The sequence below is a fragment of the Oncorhynchus masou genome, chromosome 1, assembly GCF_036934945.1.
Source record: "Oncorhynchus masou masou isolate Uvic2021 chromosome 1, UVic_Omas_1.1, whole genome shotgun sequence".
Taxonomy (NCBI): Eukaryota; Metazoa; Chordata; class Actinopteri; order Salmoniformes; family Salmonidae; genus Oncorhynchus; species Oncorhynchus masou.
The window spans coordinates 20,549,759-20,569,503 of NC_088212.1; the positions used below are offsets into that span (position 1 = coordinate 20,549,759).

The following is a 19,745-nucleotide window of genomic DNA, read 5'->3' on the forward strand; positions in this document are numbered from 1 at the left end:
TAGTGGAGAGGGTAGTAAGTTTTAAGTTCCTCGGCGTACACATCACAGACAAACTGAATTGGTCCACCCACACAGACAGCATCGTGAAGAAGGCGCAGCAGCGCCTCTTCAACCTCAGGAGGCTGAAGAAATTCGTCCTGTCACCAAAAGCACTCACAAACTTCTACAGATGCACAATCGAGAGCATCCTGTCGGGCTGTATCACCGCCTGGTACGGCAACTGCTCCGCCCACAACCGTAAGGCTCTCCAGAGGGTAGTGAGGTCTGCACAACGCATCACCGGGGGCAAACTACCTGCCCTCCAGGACACCTACACCACCCGATGTCACAGGAAGGCCATAAAGATCATTAAGGACAACAACCACCCGAGCCACTGCCTGTTCACTCCGCTATCATCCAGAAGGCAAGGTCAGTACAGGTGCATCAAAGCTGGGACCGAGAGACTGAAAAACAGCTTCTATTTCAAGGCCATCAGACTGTTAAACAGCCACCACTAACATTGAGTGGCTCCTGCCAACATACTGATTCAACTCCAGCCACTTTAATAATGGGAATTGATGGGAAATTATGTAAAATATATCACTAGCCACTTTAAACAATGCTACCTAATGTTTACATAATCTACATTATTCATCTCATATGTATACGTATATACTGTACTCTATCATCTACTGCATCTTTATGTAATACATGTATCACTAGCTACTTTAACTATGCCACTTTGTTTACATACTCATCTCATATGTATATACTGTACTCAATACCATCTGCTGTATCTTGCCTATGCCGCTCTGTACCATCACTCATTCATATATCTTTATGTATATATTCTTTATCCCCTTACACTTGTGTCTATAAGGTAGTAGTTTTAGAATTGTTAGCTAGATTACTTGTTGGTTATTACTGCATTGTCGGAACTAGAAGCACAAGCATTTCGCTACACTCGCATTAACATCTGCTAACCATGTGTATGTGACAAATAAAATTTGATTTGATTTTGATTTGAATAAAAAAAAAATATTTGAGTATACTGTCCATGGCACTGCCGAGTCTGGAGAGACAGTTCTCGTGATGCTCGTCTGTCCCTACGATGGTTGCCAGCTCGGCCTTTCCCACTGTCTCCATTTGATGGGTCGGTTATTCTGTCACATTGTCTAATGATTGGAGACAGGTGCAAGAATACATAATAGGGTTTTTATTTACTACACCCAAACAAAAGAGCGAGGTGTAAACCTCTAAATAATAGACGGGATGAGACCCGTAAAATAAGTCCACAATAACACGTAGCATGGAAGCTAATACAACAGCACAGGTACTCACAGGATCAACGGACATGGTAACAATAACCGACAAGGACTATGGGGAACAGAGGGCACATACTGTATATAACATACTAATCAGGGAGAATGGGAACCTGGTGTGTGTAATGAGACAAGACAGTCCGGGGTTGGTGGTAATGAATCCAGTTCAGTGATGCCTTGACATAGACCTCCGGAGTTGGTGCACGGAATGAGCAGCAGTACTGGGGGGATCCATGACAACTAAATATTGTTGTTGAAGTGGTGGGCTGCATGCTGGATTAGTGCTGACTGCAGAGAAGAGCCAGAAGGTGGGACTGTGGAGAAAGGTGCTGTATAAAGATAAGCAGGGTGAGCGGTGACCATATAAATATATTTGTAGTGGCTGCGTTGCCGAAAACATCGGACATCGAACCTTCTGCGCATGTATGGGATTCCCTACTTTACAATTGTTTGATCCCTCAGCTGCTGCTTCCAACTCCTGTGTGTGCGTGTGTGAAGTTGGGAGAGTTAGCTAAGTGTAAGGATTAATTTAGTTTGTATCATTTTTGGATACAATGACATTGTTTGTTTTGGCTTTAGCTGTCACCTTGATACATTGGCTGCTTCGCTCGCGGTAAAGTTAACAGATTTTCTACATTGTAGAATAAAAGTGAACACATAAAAACTATGAAATAACACATGGAATCATGTAGTAACCAAATAAGTGATCAACAAATCAAAATCTATTTTATATTTGAGATTTTTCAAAGTAGCAATCCTTTGCCTTGATGACAGCTTTGCACACTCTTGGAATTCTCTCAACCAGCTTCATGAGGTAGTCACAAGGAATGCATTTCACTTATCATGTGTGCCTTATCTTAATGTGTTTGAGCCAATCAGTTGTGTCGTGACAAGGTAGGGGTAGTATACAGAAGATAGCTCTATTGGTAAACTACCAAGTCCATATTATGGCAAGAACAGCTCAAATAAGCAAAGAGAAACGACAGTCCATCATTATTTTAAGACATGAAGGTCAGTCAATCCGGAACATTTCAAGAACTTTGAAGGTTTCTTCAAGAGCAGTCACAAAAACCATCAAGTACTATGATGAAACTGGCTTTCATGAGGACGGCCTTAGGAAAGGAAGACCCAGAGTTACCTTTGCTGCAGAGGATAAGTTCATTGGAGTTAACTGCACCTCGGATTGAAGCCCAAATGAATGTTCTAGTAACAGTTCAAGTAACAGACACATCTCAACATCAATCAGGCCTTCATGGTTGAATTGCTGCAAAGGAACCACTACTAAAGGACACCAATAAGAGGAAGAGACTTGCTTGGGCTAAGAAACACAAGCAATGGACATTAGACTGGCATTAGACTTAGATTTTTGGTTCCAACCGCTGTGTCTTTGGGAGATGCAGAGTAGGTGAACGGATGATCTCTGCATGTGTGGTTCCCACTGTGAAGCATGGAGGAGGAGGTGTGATAGTGTGGGGGTGCTTTGCTGGTGACACTGTCAGTAATTTATTTAGAATTCAAGGTGCGCTTAACAAGCATGGCTACCACAGCATTCTGCAGTGATACACCATCCCATAAGGTTTGGGACTATCATTTGTTTTTCAACAGGACAATGACCCAAATCACACCTCCAGGCTGTGTAAGGGCTATTTCGCCAGAAAGAAAAGTGGTGGTGCTGCTTCAGATTACCTGGCCTCCACAATCACCCAACCTCAACCCAATTGAGATGGTTTAGATTGGACCGCAGAGTGAAGAAAAAGCAGCGAACAAATTCTCAGCATATGTGGGAACTTCAAGACTGTTGAAAAAGTTTTGAAGCTGGTTGAGAGAGTCCCATGAGTTTACAAAGCTGTCATCAAAGCAAAGGGTGGCTACTTTGAGGATTTGTTTAACACTTTTTTTGGTAACTACATGATTCCCGAGGTGTTATTTCATAGTTTTGATGTCTATTATTAAATATTATTATTATACTATGTAGAAAAGAGTAAAAAATAAAGAAAAACCCTTGAATGAGTAAGTGTGTGCAACATTTTGACTGGTACTGTATTTTTTTTTTTTTACTGCAAACGGGATAGCAGTAAACAGACCCGTAGCACAAACCCGTAGCAGACCCGTAACACTCACGTCCGTAGCCATCAAGTGCTTTGAAAAACTGGTAATGGCTCACATCAACACCATTATCCCAGAAACCATAGACCCACTCCAATTTGCGTAACCCCCAAACAGATCCACAGATGATGCAATCTCTATTGCACTCCACACTGCCCTTTCCCACCTGGACAAAAGGAACACCTTTGTGAGAATGCTGTTCATTGACTACAGCTCAGTGTTCAACACCATAGTACCCTCAAAGCTCATCACCAATCTAAGGATCCTGGGACTAAACACCTCCTTCTGCAACTGGATCCTGGACTTCCTGACAGGCCGCCGCCAAGTGGTGAGGGTAGGTAGCAACACATCTGCAATGCTGATCCTCAACACTAGAGCTCCCCAGGGGTGCATGCTCAGTCCCCTCCTGTACTCCCTGTTCACCCACGACTGCATGGCCAGACACGACTCCAACACCATCATTAAGTTTGCTGACGACACAACAGTGGTAGGCCTGATCACCGACAACGACGAGACAGCCTATAGGGAGGAGGTCAGAGACCTGGCCGGGTGGTGCCAGAATAACAACCTATCCCTCAACGTAACCAAGACTAAGGAGATGATTGTGGACTACAGGAAAAGGATCACCGAGCACGTCCCCATTCTCATCGACGGGGCTGTAGTGGAGCAGGTTGAGAGCTTCAAATTCCTTGGTGTCCACACACCAAGACAGTCATGAAGAGGGCACGACAAAGCCTATTCCCCCTCAGGAAACTAAAAGGATTTGGCATAGGTCCTGAGATCCTCAAAAGGTTCTACAGCTGTAACATCGAGAGCATCCTGACCAGTTGCATCACTGCCTGGTACGGCAATTGCTCGGCCTCCGACCGCATGGCACTTCAGAGATTAGTGCGTACGGCCCAGTACATCACTGGGGCAAAGCTGCCTGCCATCCAGGACCTCTACACCAGGTGGTGTCAGAGGAAGGCCCTAAAGATTGTCAAAGACCCCAGCCACCCTAATCATAGACTGTCATAGACTGACTCTCTACTACCGCATGGCAAGCAGTACCGGAGTGCCAAGTCTAGGACAAAAAGGCTTCTCAACAGTTTTAACCCCCATAAGACTCCTGAAGCCATAAGACTCCTGAACAGGTAATCAAATGGCTACCCGGACTATTTGCATTGTGTGCCCCCGCAACCCCTCTTTTTACGCTGCTACTACTCTCTGTTTATCATATATGCAGTCACTTTAACTATATAGTCATGTATATACTACCTCAATCAGCCTGACTAACCAGTGTCTGTATGTAGCCTCGCTACTCTTTTTTCAAATGTCTTTTTACTGTTATTTTATTTCTTTACTTACCTACACACACACACACACACACACATACCTTTTTTTCTCGCACCATTGGTTAGAGCCTGTAAGTAAGCATTTCACTGTAAGGTTTACACCTGTTGTATTCGGCACACGTGACAAATAAACTTTTGATTTGATAGCGTACACAGACGTTTCGGCTTTACACTCAATATGGCCACAGGTTCACCCTTCACAGAGCGGTGACTTGAACGGAAATGTCCATTCTAGTCCCTCTATTTCTATGGGAGTAGCAAAGGGAGTGTGTTGGAGAGGATTGGTATATTTTGGTGTAGAGAGAAATAGGGAACGAGTGGGTGGAAATGAAACTATGACATTTTCTAGAATTGTCTGAATCTCTGCCCTCGGGCTGGAAGCAGAGGGGTCATGGAGGTCCAGATCTACATCCCCTACGAGTCAGCTGAACTGCATTACGCAGATACAGTGACATTCATATGTCAGAGAAGATCTGGGGGAAATTAACATTACTATGAGTTTTTATGGACGTCTTTGATTTTTCACACATTTTGTTACGTTACAGCCTTATTTTTCCCCCCTCATCAATCTACACACAATAGCCCACAATGACAAAGCCAAAACAGGTTTTTAGAAAATAAAAAATTATAAAAATACATAATATTCAGAACCTTTGCTATAAGACTCGAAATTGAGCTCAGGTGCATCCTGTTTCCATGAATCATCCTTGAGATATTTCTACAACTTGATTGGAGTCCACCTGTGACAAATTCAATTGATTGGACATGATTTGGAAAGACACATACCTGTCAATATAAGGTCCCACAGTTGACAGTGCATGTCAGAGCAAAAATCAAGCCATGAGGTGGAAGGAATTGGCCGTAGAGCTCCAAGGCAGGATTGTGTCGAGGCACAGATTTAGCGGAATGGACCAAAAAATGTCTGCAGCATTGAAGGTCCCCAAGAACACAGTTCTTAAATAGAAGAAGTTTGGAACCACCAGGAATCTTCCTAGAACTGGCCACCTGGCCAAATTGAGCAATCGAGGGAGAAGGGCCTTGGTCAGGGAGGGGAGGGGACAAGAATCCTATGGTCACTCTAAGAGAGCTGCAGAGTTCCTCTGTGGAGATGGGAGAACCTTCAAGAAGGACAATCATCTCTGCAGCACTCCACCAATCAGGCCTTTATGGTAGAGTGGTCAGACGGAAGCGACTCCTCAGTAAAAGGTACATGACAGCCTGCTTGGAGTTTGCTAAAAGGCACTTAAAGACTCTCAGACCATAACAAACAAAATTCTCTGGTCTGATGAAACCAAGATTGAACTCTTTGGCTTGAATGCCAAGCATCACGTCTGGAGGAAACCTGGCACCATCCCTACAGTGAAGCATGGTGGTGGCAGCATCATGCTGTGGGTATGTTTTTCAGCAGCAGGGACTGGGAGACTAGTCAGGATCAAGGGAAAGATGAACGGAGCAAAGCACAGAGAGATCCATGATGAAAACCATGCTCTAGAGCGCTCAGGACCTCAGACTGGGGCGACGGTTCACCTTCCAACAGGACAACGACCCTAAGACAACGTAGGAGTGGCTTCAGGACAAGTCTCTGAATGTTCTTGAGTGGCCCAGCCAGAGTCCGGACTTGAACCCGATCAAACTTCTCTGGAGAAACCTGAAAATAGCTGTGCAGCGACGCTCCCCATCCAACCTGACAGAGCTTGGGAGGATCTGCAGAGAATAATGGGAGATACTCCCCAAATACAGATGTGCCAAGCTTGTAGCATCATACCCAAGAAGACTCAAGGCTATAATCTCTGCCAAAGGTCCTTCAACAAAGTACTGAGTAAAGGGTCTGAATCCTCAACTAAATGTGATATTTCATTTGTCTATTTTTTTTAAATACATTTTCAAACATTTCTAAAAGCCTGTTTTTGCTTTGTAATTATGGGGTATTGTGTGTAGATGAGGGCAAAAAAATTATCAATTTTAGAATAAGGCTGTAACATAACAAAATGCGGAAATATTAATGGGGTCTGAATACTTTCCTGAATGTACTGTAAGTGTTTAGCATTTCTGTCAAGCCACATAGTAGAGTTTTGAGTTCAAGAGCAGTAATCATAATGCAATGTACAGAGAAGGAATGGGTTAAAATAGTCAGACGTGTGACTCAGGGACAGGCCTGATGTTGACATGGGAAAAGAAACACACAGTGAGTTCATTGATAGAGATTGTATTGTGTTCTCCTCTTTACTCACATGTCTGTGGCTCCTTCTGCCTAGAGGTGTGTGTGTGTGCGTGCATGTCCGTGCAGATCAGATTACAATTACCTGTTGTTTGTGATTTATCAGTCTTTATCGCTATGTAATCTGTGCTGTCATGCTGCTGTGCACTCTGTGTGTATATGAGTCATTAACCTTTGTCCTGGCATATTATCAGTTGACTGATGATCTTAAATCAAATCAAATAGTCACGTACACAGATTTGTAGGTGTTATTGCAAGTGCAGTAGAATGCTTATGTTACTAGCTCCAACTGTGCAGTAAAATGTCTGACATACACAAATAATCCCCCAAAATTAACAAGAAATCAAGAAATAACAAAGTAGATATATTAGTGAGCACACGTGAGAATCCAGAATTTTTACTGAGTGTACAAAACATTAGGAACACCATCCTAATATTGAGTTTTGACCCTCAGAACAGCCTCAATCGGGGCATGGACTATACAAGGTGCCGAAAGCGTCTTTTGTCTTGCCCATTCACCGTATGAATGGCACACACACAATCCACGTCTCAAAAATCCTTCTTTAACCTGCTTCCTCCCCTTCATCTACACTGATTGAAGTGGATTTAACAAGTGACATCAATAAGAGATCATAGACTGGGCAGGTGAATCCAGGTGAAATTTCTCATGGAAAGAGCAGGTGTTCTTACTGTTTGGTACACTCAGTGTAAATGTTTTCCATTGTAATCAGGTATTCCGTTTTATGGAGAGTTGCTAGAAGTTCCCCCAAATTGCTTTTGTTGCCCTAATTGTGATGGTAAGGATTGGGGAAAGAGTAATCTGATCCTTGATCTGTGGTTACTGGCAATTTCTTCCATAAGTATTCAGTGGTGTGGGGTTGGGACTTTGAGCACTGAGCAGGTTTTGTGGTCCATAGGGGTGCAGTGACACAGTGCTGCCTCTGGAGGGGGCCCAAGCCCTCCTAGAGAAGTTGAAGGAGAGTATATACTGGAGAGAGGGGCTAAAACCCAAATCCACCCCTTCCCCTCACCCCTCGGCCCTACATTTGAGCGTACACATGTGCCTCCACCACCTGAACAAGTGTCCCAAAGCTAAGGGAGTGACAATTTTGATTGTAGGGTCAAATTAGACCCTCAGACACTTCGACCGAGATCCTGCAATGCTGCAGGCTTCAGAGCAAAGTGCTATCCCGACACGCACTGCGATATGTTTGTAATTTGCACGATTTCATACAAAAGAATGGAGAGGCGTGCCTAATTATATTCCATTTGCATGTGTTTGTCTGATTTTGAGACTTGAGACACAATGTAACAGATGAAGTACCTTCCAAATTTAAATGTCTAACTGTTACTGAGGTTAATATCTTGTAAAACAACAGATGTGATTTGTTCATTTGAAATTGTATTATTTAAAAGTGGAACATGAATTCCATCATTCAAGTCAGGAAGGTGTCCTGAAGGTTTTAGGTCCTATCCCCTTGGAATTCTGTCAGCAACATGTAACAGTTGAGGTTGGGGCTTAGCCCCCATGGGCTGGCCTGCTCTGCACTGTCATTGAGAAGGTGAGGCAGTCTTGAAATGTCTCCATTATACAGTGTCTTTTAAAAAGTATCTAATCTCGGAAATCCAGAACTAAAGACCCAGGGCACCAGCATTGACGATATAGCACTGATATTTATTATCATCATTGAAGCTATGGAAAGAAAAAAGGAAGGAGCACTGCTTGAGGGCCAGTTTCCCAGACACAGGTTAGTCCTTGTCCTGGACTAAAACGTGCTTTCAATGGAGAATCTCCTTTGTGAATGCTTTTTAGTCCAGGTCTAGGTTTAATTAGTGTCTGGAAAACTGGCCCTTAAAGAACCGTGAGGAGAACCGTGTGGCCTTGCCCCAAGCAAGAGAGAAGCGTGTCTATATGTCACAACTACTTTATTAAGGAAAAATGTACTCACTATAACTGTGAAATCTGGTTGGCCCACCGAGCCATCTTAAGATGAATGCACTAAATGAAAGTCACTCTGGATAAGAGTGTCTGTTATATAACTAGAATGGAAACATTTTAATATAATATGACAGCAGATGACCACAATTGCAAAGAGGAGGACAATCCTGACCCAGAATGGTCAGTATACAAACTACAATGCTGATTTCCATCCCATGAAAATGTCTTTGACTTACTGTAGCTTCCTTTCCAGCCATGGAATCTTCCTTATTCAATCTTGTTCTTAGGGCATCTCTGCATCAAGGGAAGAAAAAAATGTGGTTGTGCTTAGGCAATTATTGGTTAGGGTTGAGGCTAAGGTTAGTGTTGAACCGTGATATGGACATGAAGCTACAGTTAGGATTAGAGTAGAGGGTAGGATAAGGGTTGAACCAGGATATGGACATGAAGCTACAGTTAGGATTAGAGTAGAGGGTAGGATGAGGGTTGAACCAGGATATGGACATAAAGCTACAGTTAGGATTAGGGTTGAGGCTAAGGTTAGTGTTGAACCGTGATATGGACATGAAGCTACAGTTAGGATTAGAGTAGAGGGTAGGATGAGGGTTGAAGCAGGATATGGACATGAAGCTACAGTTAGGATTAGAGTTGAGTTAGGATTAGAGGATGAACCAGGATAGGGTTGAAGCAGGATATGGACATGAAGCTACAGTTAGGATTAGAGTTGAGGGTAGGATGAGGGTTGAACCAGGATATGGACATGAAGCTACAGTTAGGATTAGAGTTGAGGGTAGGATAAGGGTTGAACCAGGATATGGACACGAAGCTACAGTTAGGATTAGAGTTGAGGGTAGGATAAGGGTTGAACCAGGATATGGACATGAAGCTACAGTTAGGATTAGAGTTGAGGGTAGGATAAGGGTTGAACCAGGATATGGACATGAAGCTACAGTTAGGATTAGAGTTGAGGGTAGGATAAGGGTTGAACCAGGATATGGACATGAAGCTACAGTTAGGATTAGAGTTGAGGGTAGGATAAGGGTTGAAGCAGGATATGGACATGAAGCTACAGTTAGGCTAAGGGTTGCAGTAAGTTTCGAACCAACAACCTTTTGAATGGAAACCTGTGTGGAAGCACTAAAGAGACCATAGCTAACCCCTATATTACATAGTACCCTTTAGATATGGTGCCTCTTGTTATTTAGTGAATAATGTTCTGTACGACTGGTTGGACCCATCTGATGAGCATGCATCTAATGTGTTTTTGCTACTGGGAGACACTGAGGGAATGTGAGATTTCCCGGAAGGCTTTGGACTGTATCAGTTGGTTCCAGCCCTTCTCTCTCTGGTAATGTAATTGTGTGTGTGTGTGTGTGGTCACTATTATGTATGTTGACCTATGTGTCGCTGTGTCTCTTTGTGTAGCAACATTATATGTAAACTGCAGATCTTTCTGTAGTGTGATCGAGTACAGCAGGGTTGGGCTCAATTCAAATTGAAGTCAGTCAATGCAGGTGGTAAACTGAAATTCCAATTCCTTAATAAAAAACGTTGCTTTTATTTTCAATGACCTCTGAAAAGGAGAAGCTATTCATTTCAAAAGTTGTTCATTTGTCATTTTAAATTAAATCACTTACTGAATTGAAAGACTTATTCAGACCCCTTTTTACACATTTTGTTAAGTTACAACCTTATTGTAAAATGGATTAAATACACATTGTAACATAACAACCTTATTGTAAAATGGATTACATACACATTGTTATGTTACAACCTTATTGTAAAATGGATTAAATACACATGTTATGTTACAACCTTATTGTAAAATGGATTTAATGCACATTGTTACAACCTTATTGTAAAATGGATTAAATACACATTGTTATGTTACAACCTTATTGTAAAATGGATTAAATACACATTTTTCTTCATCAATCTACACACAATACCAAATAATGACAAAGCAAAAACAGGTTTTTATACATTTTAGCAAGTGTATTAAAAATAAAAAACAGAAATACCTTATTTACATAAGTCCAGATCTAGATCCCCTATGAGTCAGCTGAACTGCATTACGCAGATACAGATATACCTTATTTACTTAAGTATTCAGACCCTTTGCTATGAGACTTGAAATTGAGCTCAGGTGCTGATCATCCTCTGAGATGTTTATACAAATTGATTGGAGTCCACCTGTGGTAAATTCAATTGATTGGACATGGTTTGGAAAGGCACACACCTGTATATTTAAGGTCCCACAGTTAACAGTGCATGTCAGAGCAAAAACCATGAGGTCGAAGGAATTGTCCGTAGAGATCTGAGACAGGATTGTGCAGCTTTAAAGGTCTTCAAGAACACCATGGCCTCAATCATTCTTACAGTGCCTTGTGAAAGTATTCGGCCCCCTTGAACTTTGCGACCTTTTGCCACATTTCAGGCTTCAAACATAAAGATATAAAACTGTATTTTTTTCGTGAAGAATCAACAACAAGTGGGACACAATCATTAAGTGGAACGACATTTATTGGATATTTCAAACTTTTTTAACAAATCAAAAACTGAAAAATTGGGCGTGCAAAATTATTCAGCCCCCTTAAGTTAATACTTTGTAGCACCACCTTTTGCTGCGATTACAGCTGTAAGTCGCTTGGGGTATGTCTCTATCAGTTTTGCACATCGGGAGACTGAAATGTTTTCCCATTCCTCCTTGCAAAACAGCTCGAGCTCAGTGAGGTTGGATGGAGAGCATTTGTGAACAGCAGTTTTCAGTTCTTTCCACAGATTCTCGATTGGATTCAGGTCTGGACTTTGACTTGGCCATTCTAACACCTGGATATGTTTATTTTTGAACCATTCCATTGTAGATTTTGCTTTATGTTTTGGATCATTGTCTTGTTGGAAGACAAATCTCCATCCCAGTCTCAGGTCTTTTGCAGACTCCATCAGGTTTTCTTCCAGAATGGTCCTGTATTTGACTCCATCCATCTTCCCATCAATTTTAACCATCTTCCCTGTCCCTGCTGAAGAAAAGCAGGCCCAAACCATGATGCTGCCACCACCATGTTTGACAGTGGGTATGGTGTGTTCAGGGTGATGAGCTGTGTTGCTTTTACGCCAAACATAACGTTTTGCATTGTTGCCAAAAAGTTACATGTTGGTTTCATCTGACCAGAGCACCTTCTTCCACATGTTTGGTGTGTCTCCCAGGTGGCGTGTGGCAAACTTTAAACAACACTTTTTATGGATATCTTTAAGAAATGGCTTTCCTCTTGCCACTCTTCCATAAAGGCCAGATTTGTGCAATATACGACTGATTGTTGTCCTATGGACAGAGTCTCCCACCTCAGCTGTAGATCTCTGCAGTTCATCCAGAGTGATCATGGGCCTCTTGGCTGCATCTTTGATCAGTCTTCTCCTTGTATGAGCTGAAAGTTTAGAGGGACGGCCAGGTCTTGGTAGATTTGCAGTGGTCTGATACTCCTTCCATTTCAATATTATCGCTTGCACAGTGCTCCTTGGGATGTTTAAAGCTTGGGAAATCTTTTTGTATCCAAATCCGGCTTTAAACTTCTTCACAACAGTATCTCGGACCTGCCTGGTGTGTTCCTTGTTCTTCATGATGCTCTCTGCGCTTTTAACGGACCTCTGAGACTATCACAGTGCAGGTGCATTTGTACGGAGACTTGATTACACACAGGTGGATTGTATTTATCATCATTAGTCATTTAGGTCAACATTGGATCATTCAGAGATCCTCACTGAACTTCTGGAGAGAGTTTGCTGCACTGAAAGTAAAGGGGCTGAATAATTTTGCACGCCCAATTTTTCAGTTTTTGATTTGTTAAAAAAGTTTGAAATATCCAATAAATGTCGTTCCACTTCATGATTGTGTCCCACTTGTTGTTGATTCTTCACAAAAAAATACAGTTTTCTATCTTTGTTTGAAGCCTGAAATGTGGCAAAAGGTCGCAAAGTTCAAGGGGGCCGAATACTTTCGCAAGGCACTGTAAATGCAAGAAGTTTGGAACCACCAAGACTCTTCCTAGACCTAAAACAGGTGAGAGAGGAGAATAGGAAAGTCGTGGAGAACTACACTTCAGAGTGGACAATGAGGAAGAAATACTACAACATGGTGGAGGACATGAAATGTAGTTATCGATCATTGGGACCGACTAGGTTTGAACGCAGGTTCTCTACATACCCAAAGACTATTTCAGCTGAGCTTAAGCTTAGACGCAACTTCAGTACTGCACAGTGTGGGGTCGCTTGACCTTTGCGGTTGCTTTGTCGTGGTGCAGATTACATGTTGGTGTTCTGTTGGATATGACCAATGAGCCAGGCCAAGCCAGCTCAGGGAGGGGCCATTGCCGTGGAGCATCTGGACGATTACTCTGTTACCGTGGAAACGCCAAGGGGGCCAAGAGAGTTCCAGTTCCACCGGGTATTCAGCGGTGAGAGCTCCCAGGAAAATGTGTTCCAAAACACCAACATGTGATCCTGCCAATCTTAGCATTTTATTGGTTAAAAGTGAACTAAAGGAAACAAGAAAGGAGGAAAGCCTCTGCCAAAGCCCATCCCTAACCTCTTTACCCCCATCGCAGATTCAGCAAATCTGTCACAAAATACAGCTCTGAACACTGATTGCTTGAGCTCAATCAGTGGTTGAATGGGTTCAGTTGATGGTGGAACTGGAAATGTACTCAAAGGTATTTTTTCAATTGAGAATTTTGTTCTTCTTGTACGTTGTTGTTTAACTAAACCCAACCCCCTGCTCTTGATTGTTGCCATTGTTTTCACTGGCCCACAGTAGCTCGAGGACATTAAGCATACCTGTTTGAACCAGTCATGTTTCCAGCCTAATCCAGTCAGCCATCGACGGCTACAACGTGTGTATCATTGGGTACATTCAGACAGGCTACGGAAAGACATTCACCATGGTGGGTGACAGAGACCAGAGAAGCCCAGGCATCATGCATGCTGAGAGCGTTCAGCGCAATATTTGATATCCTCCAGGAGAATGCCACCAAGTTTGACTTTAAGGTGCGGGCTGAGAAGTCTCACTGAGTGAGGAGAAACTATTTGCCTATTGTACATCGGCAACAAGAAGCAAATACACCTTATCGTAAACATAAAAAGACATCACATTTTTTCTCCTCTCTCCTTCCCCCCCTCTTCCTCATCTCCTTTCTCCTCTCCTCTTCGTGCTACTCTCTCCCTACATGTTGGAGCTGTATAATGACTGGCTCCAGGACCTCTTTGTGAGTGGACCAAGGACCTGAGTAGGCGGGCGGAGATTAAGAGGAACAGAAAGGGGCTTGTGTTTGCCCAGGGAGCAGAGACAAAGGAGGTCCCCAGCACCGGGGAGCTCTTCACCATGTTTCAGCAGGCCTGCTCCAACCGCCATATCGCAGCCACCAGTACACCCAAACGCCCGCACCCCATTTCAAAGGGGCCCTGTTAAATTGGTTTAGTCAGAGTGAGTGAATAGTAGGTACATCATTACAGACCCGGGCTCAGAGAGGGATAGCTGCCAAGCAAGGCATATGTAAGAGTAGATTGTGGGGTTTTAGCACAATGACTGGCTCTCACAACCCTGATACCACACTAACTAATATCATAGGCTAATTCATTTGGGGCTCAACACCTGAGGAAGTGGAAAATCAAACACATTAACTAATACCCACTGCTAGTAGCTAAGTATTAATCCAACAGTAAATGTAAGGTCCTAAAAACTTTGCAGTTGTAGGCTACTACCAATGAGACCTATAGGCCTATGCCCTCGCAATGGTTGGTGTGCATTTAACGCTCACTCCATATCTCAAAGATTTATTAAATATTTTGGTTGTGAAATAGTTCTCATTGAGCTGAAAATTGAGATTTGAGAAATAAAAAATCTATATACAGTACCAGTCAAGTTTGGGCACACCTACTCATTCAAGGGTTTTTCATTATTTTTTACTATGTCCTACATTGTAGAGAAATAGGGAAGACATCAACTATGAAATAACACATCATGTAGTAATATATATATATATATATTTTAAATGTTATATTTGAGATTTGTCAAAGTAGCCACCCTTTGCCTTGACAGCTTTGCACACTCTTGGCATTCTCTCAACCAGCTTCATGAGTTAGTCAACTGTAATCCATTTCAATTAACACGTGTGCCTTGTTAAAATTGCATTTGTGGAATTAATTTCCTTCTTCATGTGTTTAAGCCAATCAGTTGTGTCCTGACAAGGTAGGGTTGTTATACAGAAGATAGCCCTATTTGGTAAAAGACCAATTTCATAATATGGCAAGAACAGCTCAAATAAGCAAAAAGAAATGACAGTCCATAATTATTTTAAGACATGAAGGTCAGTCAATCCGGAACATTTCAAGAACTTTGAAAGTTTCTTCAAGTGCAGTCGCAAAACCCATCAAATGCTATGATGAAACTGGCTCTCATGAGGACGGCCTCAGGAAAGGAAGACCCAGAGTTACTTCTGCAGCAGAGGATAAGTTAATTGTTACCAGCCTCAGAAATTGCATCCCAAATAAATGCTTCACAGAGTTGAAGTAACAGACACTGTTCAGAGGAGACTGCATGAATCAGGCCTTCATGGTCGAATTGCTGCATAGAAACCACCACTAAAAGGACACCAATAAGAAGAAGAGACTTGCTTGGGCCAAGAAACACGAGCAATGGACATTAGACTGGTGGAAATCTGTCCTTTTGGTCTGATGAGTCCAAATTTGAGATTGTTTCAACCACCGTGTCTTTGTGAGATGCAGAGTAGATGAACGGATGATCTCTGCACTGTGAAGCATGGAGGTGGAGATGGCGTGTGGGTGCATTGCTGGTGACACTGTCAGTGATTTATTTAGAATTCAAGGCACACTTAACCAGCATGGCTACCACAGCATTCTGCAGCGATACTCCATCCCATCTGGTTTGCGCTTAGTGGGACTATGATTTGTTTTTCAGCTGGACAATGACCCACTACACCTCCAGGCTGTGTAAGGGCTATTTGACCAAGAAGGAGAGTGATGTCGTGCTGCATCAGATGATCTGGCCTCCACAATCACCCGACCTCAGAGTGAAGGAAAAGCAGCCAACAAGTGCTCAGCATGTGGGAACTCCTTCAAGACTTTTGGAAAATCATTCCAGGTGAAGCTGTTTGAGAGAAGCCAAGAGTCTGCAAAGCTGTCATCAAGACAAAGGGTGGCTTCTTTGAAGAATAGAAAATATGTTGATTTGTTTAACACTTTTTGGGTTACTACATGATTCCATATGTGTTATTTCCTAGTTTGTCGTCACGATTATTCTACAATGTAGAAAATTGTAAAAATAAAGAAAACCCCTTGAATGAGTAGGAGTCCAAACTTTTGTTTAGTACTGTACTATATGTAGGAGTCCAAACTTTTGTTTAGTACTGTACTATATATATATATATATATATATATATATATAGACATATATATATATATATATAGTACAGTACTAAACAAAAGTTTATTCAACAATGATATCCATAGGGGGTATTCAACAATGATATTTTTTTTTTTTTTTTAATTATTTTTATTTATTTATTTATATATATATATATAAATAAATAATAAATATATATATATATATAAATAAATATATAAATAAATAAATAAAAATTTCCCCCCATAGATATCATTGTTGAAAACTCCTGTCTTTCTCTCGCTCTCTCTGTTCCTCCCTCCATTCCACTCTTTCTATAAGAGGATAGCTCCATTAAGAAGTCTGAGTGCTCTGGGAGATGTCATCAGAGCTGCCCTATAGCAGGGTTACCCAACTGGCATCCCGGGGTTGTTTTTTAATTTTATTTATTGTTTGACATAAGACTGTAATAACACTAGCAAACAATTTTAGAAATCTGTTCCAAAGCATTCCCACACATAAGAGAGATATGTGATCGTGTACAAATGTCAAGGTTTGAAATTATTACATTTTAGGTCGATAATATACTGTTTTGGCTTCTTGCGGTAAATTATTTGTAATTGTGTTTCTGGACCCCTGACAATGCTAATCTCCCTCATGTGAGAGATATTTACCAAACACACTGGGACCAAAGACCTAGACAACAACACACACCTATAAATCACACTCACCTATAAGAAAATGTAAAAAAAATGGTCCATGCCCATATGCGTACAAAATGCTGAATTCACATCTCTTCATCCTTACCTGGCTGGAGCCCCAGGAAAAGGATAAACTGTAGTATGCAGAACATAGGTAACCATTCTGCATAGTAGCATGGTTTTGTCTGAAAAGGCAACTCTTTCTTGGGTTTTTCTTTGCATGATGTATATTGAGAGGATTTGATCAGTGTAAGGCGCAATATGATGAAACTTTCACCAAGCCTGTTAGAGGGCAAGGTGGAGCTCTTCATTACACCTGTCAAATCCTCTCAGCTCTCCACTAGTGCATAGGGCTTACGGTCCAATTGGGATTGGACCTATGTGTACAGTGTTTGTGTGTGCATGCGTGTGTGTGTGAGCATGTCTGAGCGTGTGTACTGTATGTATTGTGGGGGGGGGGGGGGGGGCATTGCGTGCAGGGTGTTAATGGGAGCCCCTGGGCAGCAGAATGAGGCCCACATAGGCCCCCGGAGGACCAGCGGGGCAATTAGGAAGTCACTTGGCCAGTTTGTGCTTCTATTGTGGGAAAATCATTCAGTGTGAAGTGCATTAGCATTCGCTTGGCAGGTAGAGGCCCGCACTGAACTGCCCATGGCCAGCCACTGTCACGCAGTCAGATCCCATAGCAGGGAACAGACAGGGTCACACTCAAACATGCAAAGGCCCTGTCATGTTGGTTTTGAGAACGACGGGGAGTCCAATAAAATTAGAGCATTTGGAACAGGCAACAGGAGGAGGGGTGGGTGGGGGCTGAAAGGATGCCTGGGTTTTAGTGGTTTGAGGGGAGTGGATTGGGTACGAACTGGCCTTTTCTGAAACTGTGTTACCACTGGTGAGCGTGATTCCACTGGTTTCTCTTTTACTCATTTCTCTCGGTTTCCTCTTCTGGTGTTATACTGTATATACACACACACAATATGTCCCAGCAGGTGTCACTAGGCTACCCCCGGGGCGGCAGGGAAGCCTAGTGGTTAGAGCATTGGACTAGTAACCGGAAGGTTGCAAGTTCAAACCCCCGAGCTGACAAGGTACAAATCTGTCGTTCTGCCCCTGAACAGGCAGTTAACCCACTGTTCCTAGGCCGTCATTGAAAATAAGAATTTGTTCTTAACTGACTTGCCTAGTAAAATAAAGGTAAAATAAAAATAAATAAATAAAAGTACAAATTCAAATCCAAAATGGACTTGTCTACTGTTGTGAGTGTAGCAAGGTAATTTTGTTCCCTAAGGTTATGAACAAGATAGTTTTTACTTTAGTATACCAAAGTTGTTTTAAAAAAAACTTTTCATACATTGAGTTGGAATTTTGTTTGTTCAGAATGTTACCGTACATTCCCGTCACTTTTTCCACATTGTTACGTTTCAGCCTTAATCTAGAAGGCATTACATTTAAAAAATAACTCAATCTACACAGATTTAGACAATTTTGCAAATGTATTAAAACAGAAATACCTTATTTACATAAGTATTCAGACCCTTTGCTATGAGACTCTAAATTAAACTCCGGTGCATCCTGTTTCCATTGATCATCCTTGATGTTTCTAGAAATTGATTGGAGTTCACCTGTGGTCAATTCAATAGATTGGACATGATTTGGAAAGGCAGTCACTTGTCTATATAAGGTCCCACAGTTGACAGTGCATGTCAGAGAGAAAAAAACATGAGGTCGAAGGAATTGTCCTTAGAGCTCCTAGACAGTATTGTGTTAAGGCACCGATATGGGGGTACCAAAAAATGTCTGCATCATTGAAGGTCCTCAAGAACACCGTAGCCTCCATCATTCTTAAATGGAAGTAGTATGGAACCACCAAGACTCTTCCTAAAGCTGGTCGCCCGGACATACTGAGCAATCGGGAGAAGGGCCTTGGTCCGACAGGTGACCAAGAACCCAATGGTCACGGACAGAGCTCCAGTCCCTCTGTGGAGATGAGAGAATCTTCAGGAAGGACAACCATCTCTGCAGCACTCCACCAATAAGGCCTTTTATCTTAGGGTGGCCAGACGGAATCCACTTCTCTGCAAATGGCACAGACAGGTGCCTTTTGGCAAACTCCAAGTGGGCTAAAGACTCTCAGACCATGAGGAACAAGATTCTCTGGTGTGATGAAACCAAGATTGAACTATTTGGCCTGAATTCCAAGCGTCACGTCTGGAGGAAACCTGGCACCATCCCTACAGTGAAGCATGGTGGTGACAGCATCATGCTGTGGGGACGTTTTTCCACCGGCAGGGACTGGGAGACTGGTCAGGAGAGAGGGAAAGATGAACGGAACAAAGTACAGTGCAATCCTTGATGAAAACCATGCTCCAGAGCGATCAGGACCTCAGACTGGGGTGAAGGTAGAACAAGATGGCGCCTGAAAAAATGGCAGCCGTTTTACAGGCGCCTAACCTATTGTGCCATTATGTTTCGTTTTTTTCACATTATGTGTAACTTATTTTTGTACATAATGTTTCTGCCACCATGTCTTACGGCAAAAAAATAACTTCTGCAGGACAGCGAGCAGTCACCTCGGATTAGACAAAGATTTTATCTTCAACAAGCAGGACTCACGGGATGTGTTTCAGACACCCGACAAAGCCAAAATCCCAGTCATTGGCAAGAGATGCAAGTAGAGGACACAGGGCGGGGTGCCTCGTAAGGATCCACCAACCGCGAGTGGGAAATCTGCAATTACCATCAATATGACTTGC

At 42.4% G+C, this 19,745-nt stretch overlaps 1 pseudogene; it reads left to right on the forward strand.

The window, feature by feature from the left end:
- LOC135543157 (uncharacterized) overlaps positions 1-14,548 on the forward strand; it is a 33,323-nt pseudogene extending 18,775 nt beyond the window's left edge.
- Positions 14,549-19,745: the final 5,197 nt, after the last annotated feature.